Below are 9,148 nucleotides of genomic sequence, written 5' to 3' on the forward strand. Positions count from 1 at the left end.
GCAGTTAGTTGCGGGTACCGCTGTTCGCTTCCGAGCTGAAAACTGACAGGGGGGAAGGGGACCACGGTGACGCTTCAGTCACCGAGCAGAAACGCCCGTCCAAGTGTTCCCCAGCCGACCGGGGTTCGAGTTCGGTTAAAACCCGCCGGACTCGGACACTGCCCGGCTACCGCTCCTTATCCTGACTTGTTAGTTAGATGGGAAGCGCCTTGTGAGCCTGGGCCTTACCTCGCTCGCTCACAAACTGGCTTTGGGGCTCATGTTTAGCCTGCACCATCTGCATAGATCCGGGGGGGGGGGGGGGTTACGACCCCTCCAAAAAGGTTTGTCCGTGAGTACGTCTAAAAATACGTGCTGTTAAAGACGCTGCCATTTTTAATAAACATCATCGTCCTTCATTGGGAAGAAACTGGTACATGGTTTTTTTGTCTACACCCCCCACCCCTTATTCTCTCTCTTTGCTTCTCCCTCGGATCCTACCGCTCGGTATTGCTCAGGCGGTTTAATTCGAGGGAGGATTTCGGAAACAGACAAAGCACCACCTTCAACGTGTTCAAACAAATCAATAACGTGATAGGTTTCTGATATGTCGGCGTGCTTTTCAGGCTTGCCGGTTGGCTAAAACCACGATTCAGACCAGCTCACTGCGGCTCTGCTGAACCGGCGCAAGAGCATCTATTTTACCATGTCGGCGTTAAGCGTTCAGTCAAGATGTGATGGAAATAATATGCAGCGTTAGCTAATCAACTGAAAATGCACAGTCAACACTACACCCCAAAAACCCCGATGATAAAGACACAATCTGCTGGTTTAACTTAAAAAAGCAAGACGACGTTGTGCTGCTGCGAAGCCCCTTGAGGCAAATTTGTACTTTGCGATATTGGGCTATGCAACTAAAATTGGCTTGACTTGACTTTTTCTGGGTAATCTCAACTGGGGTGTGCATGCACACTCCAGTTGAGATTACCCAGAAAAGGGCTTGTGATAGGTGGCCTTACTTTTTTTTTAAATGAAACCAGCAGGTGATTTGTTTTACAGTGCATCATTCTGTTCTCAACAAAGTCCCAACAGTTGCGCTTTGCATCTATTACACGGTGCCCTTCGTTACGTGAACGTAAAGCTGGCTGCAACTGTGATTTAGGACTACGCAAACTAAACGACCTTAAATTTGACTTTAATGTGCAAATTCAAGAGTTCCTCCGGGTTCGTACCGCAACCCTGGCATACGCCATGAGAACGGCTCCTTCCTCTACCCTGATTTGCCCATCACCCCCGCTAGTTTGTTTCAGGAAGTTGCGGTGAGCATGTTGCATGATGGGATAAAAAAAAAAAAGCCTCCGGAGGGGATTGGGTGCTCGGCGGCAGATTTCTATTTACAGACGGCATGGTAGAGAGCGCAGGAAGGGAAACGTTTCCGGTCCCTGGACACGCGGAGTGCTTCATCTCCAGGGGCACTGGCTGCAAACGGAGATTAGCGACTGCAGCTTCCCCCTGGGGGCAAAGGGAGTAACGGAGCGGGGGGGGGGAGGGAGGGGAGAGAAGGTGAGGGATAAAGTCCAACCCGCTGAACAGGGAAGCAATGGCGGCAGAGAGAGAGAGAGAGAGAGGGGGGGGGGGAGAGCATTCTATATTCAATTTGCTGCAAACATTGTTGAGTTTAGAGGGAGGGAAAGACAAAATAGGGAGTAAAAGTCACCACAGCAAGCTGAAGGGGGGGGGGGGCGGGGGGGGGCGGCACTTCAGTGGATCTGCTGCGAAAGCAAATGGAAGCGCTCGAGAATGTGCAGCGCACGCAGTACTACTGCGCACGACGAGGAAATAACAAGAGGAAGTTAGGGATAAATATGTAGGGTTTCACAACTTCTCGATGCGCGGTTACTGCCGCCATATGTCTCGCCGTGTCCCCGTCCCCGGGATCAGAAGACGGCGTCCTTACGCTTCATCCAAAGCCGGGGACCGGCAGCTCCTCCGCCAGAGTTTTTCTGATTTTAAGCGGGGGGGGGGGGGGGGGAAGGTTCATGCGTGTAAGACGTTACCCCCCCCAAACCACAGCTCTTTATATAAGGACACGCTACGTGTGCGGTCAAACGGAGACAAAGGGTATTGTTTTGAAGCCCCTTGCGCTATAATAGCCGCCTCCCGCCCCAAACACAACGATATATCATTGTGTCAGGGTACGCAGTGCGAAAAAGCCCGACTGTTTTCGTTGCTTTTGTTCTGAGGCTTCCTGCTCGAACTGCTGTTCTTTTACCAGATGTTAAAGTCGGCTACATAACAAATACCGGAAGTGTGTGTGTGTGTGTGTGTGTGTGTGCGCGTGCGTTTCTTTAGTTACCAACAGCCTCCTGGGTTGGACTGGCTGGGTTTACGTTCTGGTTTTTGGGGGGTTTTTTTTCCTCTCAGACTAATAGCACTTTCCAGCGATCGTGTTCCCCCCTCCTCTTTCTTATCCTCTCTCCAACCCCACATCTGACACATGCTCTCACCCTCTGCGTTATCTCTCTCTCTCACACATATACACTTCCCTCTCCATCTTTATGTCACGATGATGAGACCGCAACCACGTGGTGGGGCGGCACGTTGTGCAAGTGAGTGAAAGTAGTGCCCTTGCAGAAGTGCACGCAAACGCGACAGTTTGGTTCTCGGTATCACGACCGGCCGAACCCGACGAGCGTATCTGCTCGTGCGTCAGCGTGTAGCTGGCCAGGGTTCGTATTGTGCCCGTCTGTCACGCTGAAGGACGGAGTCTCACTTCCTGCCTCTGCCCAAAAAAACCCCGCAGAGCGCATCGCCTCATCTTGGGGGTCTGGAGTAATAAGTGACGCGTAACAGGCCCGCGCTCATCGAATTACAAATGAATTGTTGCTGTTGTCGGGTACGGTGAGTGAGGGAGAGGGCAGTAATTGCGTTATGGGAAGTCTGGGGCCTGCGTGACCGCCAGCCAGGAAAAAAAAAACCCCTTTGACCGACACCGGGGTGCCACCTCTTTAACTCACACGCGCGACTTTACGCAACCGAGATCCCAGGGTTGCAGCTCGGCGGTGGAAATAAATGATAGCGAATATAAAGTTTTGGTCTCGAAGAGAGATTTCCCCCAATCAGATGGCCGTTCTTGCTCCCGGGGATGCCCCCGAGGGGTGGCCGGGGGGTGGCCACGGCCACCCTGATACTATCCTTGGCCCCCCCCTCGGCCACGAGTCGCATATGCAGAATATGCTTCCGATTATGCATAACATGCTCCTATCTGATATCTTACATGAGGTGCTGTTCATCTAAATCAATAATGTATATTTTTCTTAACTCTCATATTGACAGTTTTCAACTAGCCTATACAGTACACTACAACAGCAGCATAGAATTCCCCAAATTCAGCCATGGCTTTTGGTTTTGGTGTGCCACCCCAAGATCTTCAGTGGCCCCATTTGCCCCCCCCCCCTATGAAAAATGTCTGGGGCCGCCACTGCTTGCTCCCGCAGCCAACTTCCCAACGCGGTTCACAGCTGTCGCTGGCTGAACATTCCCCAATGCAAAGGTAGGACAGAGTCACTTTACCTGTGGGCAGAAGATGCAGACGCCGTCCACCCGGTGGCGAGGCAGGGAGGCGGTAAGGCGGCGCGGTCGCAGCAGCACGGCCTCTTACAGCTTTGGCACTGGAGAGACAAATTCAAAGGAAATCTCTGAAATGGGCCCTCCGGGCAGGCACGCTGACGGTGTTATTTTGCATGGTGTCATGCTTGCCAGAGTTCTGCTTTCTAGACTATGCTCCTTCGCGTTGCGCAAGTCCGATGACTCCTCGACACGAGTCTCATTCCTGGTCTGAGCGCCGGGGGTTTCACATATCTACGCCTAATAATCACACCGCCGTCAATTCCACTCCCGGCGAACAGGGTAGGACGCGACTACTTCCTGTTGACATTCTCCACCCAAAACCGCTCGTCTTCCACAGACCACAGGTCCCCCGAACGTCCCGCTGTCGTTGTGGGGTAGAAGATAAGCGGGCCTCCGAAATAGAAAGTGGCTAAAACGGCACCTGCAGGCTAACTGGGAGCCATGTAAAACCGTTACGTCCCAGCTCGCCGTAGATATAGGTTCAACAACGGGGAGGGAGGGGGGGGGGGGACACGACCAAAAAGGCAGAATAAAGTGAAGAACAGAGCGACGAATGTTTTCTGTTGCCGTTGCGGTAGGCCACAAGGGTCATAGTCTTTCTATTTTCGGGTGCCAGTTCCCCTTTTCTGAAAGCGAGGCACACCTAACACCTGTTGCGCAAATCAGAGCTTACGCAAACGCCGACAGTTGTAATCCGGGCAAATCACAACCTGACGACCAGAAGCCACGGCCGCGGCCTGACAGGGCAAGCCCACCTTCCCATCCACCCGCCTTCCCCCCTCCAGGTGTCCCGCCCTCGCTTCTCCCCCGTGGTCTGGTTGCCTCTTTTTAGAGGTGTGGTGGGTGCAGAGAACGGGCGTGACTGAGATGAAGCAGGGTCTCGTTGGGGGTGGGGGGTGGAGTGGGGTGGGGGTGGGGGGTGGGGGGAGGTCGGTGAGCGAAGAACGAGCGGAACACTTGGCGAGCGTGTGCAGGTTCAGACATTCAGACGGGTGGCAACCAACGGGAGGGGAAAAGAGGGGGGGGGGGCGCGAGTTCATAGGGAGAAAGACGGCGCAAAGAGGGAAGAGGAGTAGGACCCAACTGGGTAGGGAATGAAAGAAAAAAAAGGAGGGAGAGGGCAAACGGGGGAGGTAAGGGCGGAGGTCAGGTGACGGTTGGATGAGCTCTCGTCGGCTCGCCACAAATTTTATTTCATTTTCTCACTCGTTTCATCTTTCCCTCCAATCTCCCTCCACCTGTTCACATCAGTAACAATTAATCTCTCTCTCTCTCTCTCTCTCTCTCTCTCTCTCTCTCTCTCTCTCTCTCTCTCTCTCTCTCTCTCTCTCTCCACCCCAGATTTGTCACCGTGCCTCCAACGGCATCAAGCACGCCAGCCTTTTCACGAAGGATCCAATTACAGCTATCTTCCCTGACGAGTGCCTTTGCTGGTACAGGTTGAGGTGGAGCAGAGCTGCAGGAGCTGCTGGAAGTGATGCTAAATGTCAAGGGCACTGAAGCACTGCAGCAATACGGGGTGGGGGGGTGGGGTGTGGATGTGGGGTGGGATTTATTTCTTTGCCTTCACAAGTGTTCCACAGGGGTCACGTGAACGGCTAAAATCCTCTTTTTTCAGCTCTGTACGCCTCTCTAAGTTGATTGCCACTTTACTCTTGGGTATGTATGTGAGATCAGAGAGGGCCATGACACCATATGGCGGCGGCGACTGATGTCGGCCGCCGCGGCGTCACTGTGATTCGGGATCTCTCTGAATCGGTGCCTGCGAGGCTGTTTACGCCCGGCGTCTTGGGTGAGCCGATCACAAGTGGACAGCTCTGAAGTACAGGTGTGGACGCATCCGATGCGTCCCCAACGCGCCTTGAGATCCGATGAACCAAGGCCGCGTTCAGTAGGTGGCTTTGGATGCATTTGTCCACATGCAGCCTTACCAGTAACATGCAGCCTTACCAGTAACATGCAGCCTTACCAGCAACATGCAGCCTTACCAGCAACAAGCAGCCTTACCAGTAACATGCAGCCTTATCAGCAACATGCAGCCTTACCAGCAACATGCAGCCTTACCAGTAACATGCAGGCTTACCATTAACATGCAGCCTTACCAGCAACATGCAGCCTTACCAGTAACATGCAGCCTTACCAGTAACATGCAGCCTTACCAGTAACATGCAGCCTTACCAGCAACATGCAGCCTTACCAGTAACATGCAGCCTTATCAGCAACATGCAGCCTTACCAGCAACATGCAGCCTTACCAGCAACATGCAGCCTTACCAGCAACATGCAGCCTTACCAGTAACATGCAGCCTTACCAGCAACATGCAGCCTTACCAGCAACATGCAGCCTTACCAGTAACATGCAGCCTTACCAGCAACATGCAGCCTTACCAGCAACATGCAGCCTTACCAACAACATGCAGCCTTACCAGTAACATGCAGCCTTACCAGTAACATGCAGCCTTACCAGCAACATGCAGCCTTACCAGTAACATGCAGCCTTACCAGTAACATGCAGCCTTACCAGCAACATGCAGCCTTACCAGTAACATGCAGCCTTACCAGCAACATGCAGCCTTACCAGTAACATGCAGCCTTACCAGCAACATGCAGCCTTACCAGCAACATGCAGCCTTACCAGTAACATGCAGCCTTACCATTAACATGCAGCCTTACCAGTAACATGCAGCCTTACCAGCAACATGCAGCCTTACCAGTAACATGCAGCCTTACCAGTAACATGCAGCCTTACCAGTAACATGCAGCCTTACCAGCAACATGCAGCCTTACCAGTAACATGCAGCCTTACCAGCAACATGCAGCCTTACCAGCAACATGCAGCCTTACCAGTAACATGCAGCCTTACCAGTAACATGCAGCCTTACCATTAACATGCAGCCTTACCAGCAACATGCAGCCTTACCAGCAACATGCTCCGCCGGTCACGCAAACCACACCGAAATGCGATGAGAGTCTTGTCCTCAGACAGAATCCAGCCGAGTTAAGTACATCCCCACCCCCCGCCCCCACCCCCCACCCCCACGACTCCTTCCAAGGCGCACGACAAGCTGATCAAGAGGAGCTGTTCTTGAGCTCTTCAAACCAGTCAGTCACGACTTACAAGGCAAATCCTGCCTGCGCCGACACCCCGCACACGGGTGGACGAGGCTGCGGTGGGGTCGAGGAGGCTGCTGCCACAGAGGCAAATTGCCACCGGCCTCCCGTAAATCTGAGACGCCCCCTAATCCTAAAATTACCTCTAAGCTGGAGTCAGCCCGGCCCTGACGTGAAAATATATACAACCAGATATCAGGCGATGCTCGACGGAACAAAGCCAGAGCAAGACGAGCCAGACAAAAGCTGACCTCGCAAACCCGGGGTGGTGACCCGGGAGTCCGCATCAATATCACCTTAAAAGGCACCCGTGCAGCATAACAACGGCTAAGATAGATATTACTGACCAAAAAAACCCCCAACAAAACTGGTGTTTGACAGTCAGGCACGTGCACGGATCCGGTCCAAAGAGGTCTCTGCTCCGATATCCCACCCCACACATATGGCTTTCCTACAATGTGCTTTCTCATGACTGCACAACAGACCTGCGTACCATCCTCTTCACTCAGAGCAAGAGTATCACACACACCCTTTCACATTCTGGCGAAAGTCTGCGCGTCAAGTCATGATGGACGGATGTCACTATGACGCATGAGGTCAAGTTACCCATTATCCCCCCGTAACCCATCATGCATGGGAGTCGTTATTTCCTGCAGAACAGGTGATTTGGTGAGACACAAAGAAGGGAAAATATAGGCAAGGCAGAGAGACCGGCACCTACACCTAGCAACAACAACACACACACACACACACACACACACACACACACATGCTGTGATATCAAGGGATCTGTAATTACCACCAAGGCAATGGAAGACCTCCATTGCTCCTGTGATACCCCTATACACCACAGCTGTATGATATGAGGCGCGACCACATGTTACCTGCCCGTGTCTAGCATGCGCTGTGTGTGTATATATATGCACGCGCTACTCCACGAGGGAGTTTTCTTAACGTTGTTAAATGTCTGTCAAGCCGCGCAACAGTGTCAGAGAAGGACTGCAGTTTTCTCGCCTTAACGGCAGATCACTCCTGAAAATACATGTCTTGGCAAAACATGACAACCAAAACAAGCAGAAAGCCACCGCAGCCAACGTGCAAAATCGGTGTGAGATTTAAAAAAAAAATTTTTTTTTTCAATTTCTTCTTCAGTATCATAAAGAGGGTTTCCAACACGTCTTACCTTCAGAGTTTGAGGAGTCCCATATTCTGGCGCGAGGAAGAGTGTGGACTCAGACGCAGAGCATTACATCACCGGACTCGAACCGCCTTTGGTTTGGACCCGCAAACGAAGTCGGCGCAGGGACTCGGTCGGTCCTCCGGAGTGAACGGTGAGCGGTCCACAACGGAGCGCGGCTGGCACTGCGCGGCTCAACAATGTGCGCGCACACCAGCGCACCGCCTATCGCGGCACACTCGAGAACAAGTTGTGTGCGCGTGCGTGCGCGTGCGTGCGCGCGCGTGTGCGTGTTGCAGCAGCAGCAGCCCAGTCATTTGATCGCCGTTAGACCGCATGCCAACCTTATTGCTCATGTTCCAGCTGTGCAGCGCAGCCCCGTTCCCCGCAGTGCTTCATGCGTTGCTCCACACTTCCGCCTATAGGCGGGAGTGTGAAAGCGACGCCGGTGTCGCGCCGATTTGTGCTCCCTCGTCAAAAATGTCCTCCCGTAGGCGCGCGCAAAAAAAAAAAGTTTAATAACCATAATCGTACCCGAAAGCGAACCCTAATTTGCGCGTGCGCAGGAAGACCTTCAGTAGCGGCGGTGTTAGTAGGCGGTAAACGCGGGGTAGTCTTTACCCACAGACCGTTCACCCACCTGTTAATCTGCATTACATACATTCATGGCATATCATAATGAACAGTAGGTTCCCTATCAACAGCGTTTTTCAGTGGGGGGGGGGGAAACATGCATTCATCCTTTTCTGAAAATATCGCTCGTATTAGTGGCTGGTTGTGAACCGATGATCATTGACTAGAGATCATAGCTTGACCACGACCGTCTTTATTTAACACTACTGTCGTCGTAGTAGTACTAGTAGTAGAAGTATACGCACTCTATACAGATACAAGCCCTAGTTAACAGTGGCGCCCCCAAGGGGTGGCCGGGGGTGGCCACGGCCACCCTGATACTATCCCTGCCCCCCCTCCGCTAGCCCCCCCAGCCACGAGTCGCATATGCAGAATATGCTTCTGATTATGCATAATGTGCTTCTATCTGATATCTTACATTAGGTGCTGTTCATTTAAATCAATAATGTATATTTTTCATAACTCTCATATTGACAGTTTTCCACTAGCCTATACAGTACACTACAACAGCAGCATAGAATTCCCGAAATTCAGCCATGGCTTTTGGTTTTGGTGTGCCACCCCAAGATTTTCAGTGGCCCCATTTGGCCCCCCCCCCTATGAAAAATGTCTGGGGGCG

At 52.4% G+C, this 9,148-nt stretch overlaps 1 protein-coding gene across 2 annotated transcripts in view; it reads right to left on the minus strand.

Annotated features, from left to right (window-relative positions):
- LOC130130411 (RAS guanyl-releasing protein 2-like) overlaps positions 1-8,080 on the minus strand; it is a 58,697-nt gene extending 50,617 nt beyond the window's left edge. Inside the window, exons 1-2 of one of the 2 annotated variants that reach the window (XM_056300106.1) lie at positions 7,903-8,080; positions 3,553-3,650 (exon numbers count right to left, since the gene is read on the minus strand). The gene's annotated coding sequence lies outside the window, so the exon portion shown is untranslated. The remainder of the gene's footprint in view (positions 1-3,552; positions 3,651-7,902) is intronic. The other variant, XM_056300107.1, reaches the window with a different exon arrangement.
- Between the last annotated feature and the right edge of the window lie 1,068 nt (positions 8,081-9,148).

The sequence above is a fragment of the Lampris incognitus genome, chromosome 20, assembly GCF_029633865.1.
Source record: "Lampris incognitus isolate fLamInc1 chromosome 20, fLamInc1.hap2, whole genome shotgun sequence".
In the NCBI taxonomy this organism is placed as follows: Eukaryota; Metazoa; Chordata; class Actinopteri; order Lampriformes; family Lampridae; genus Lampris; species Lampris incognitus.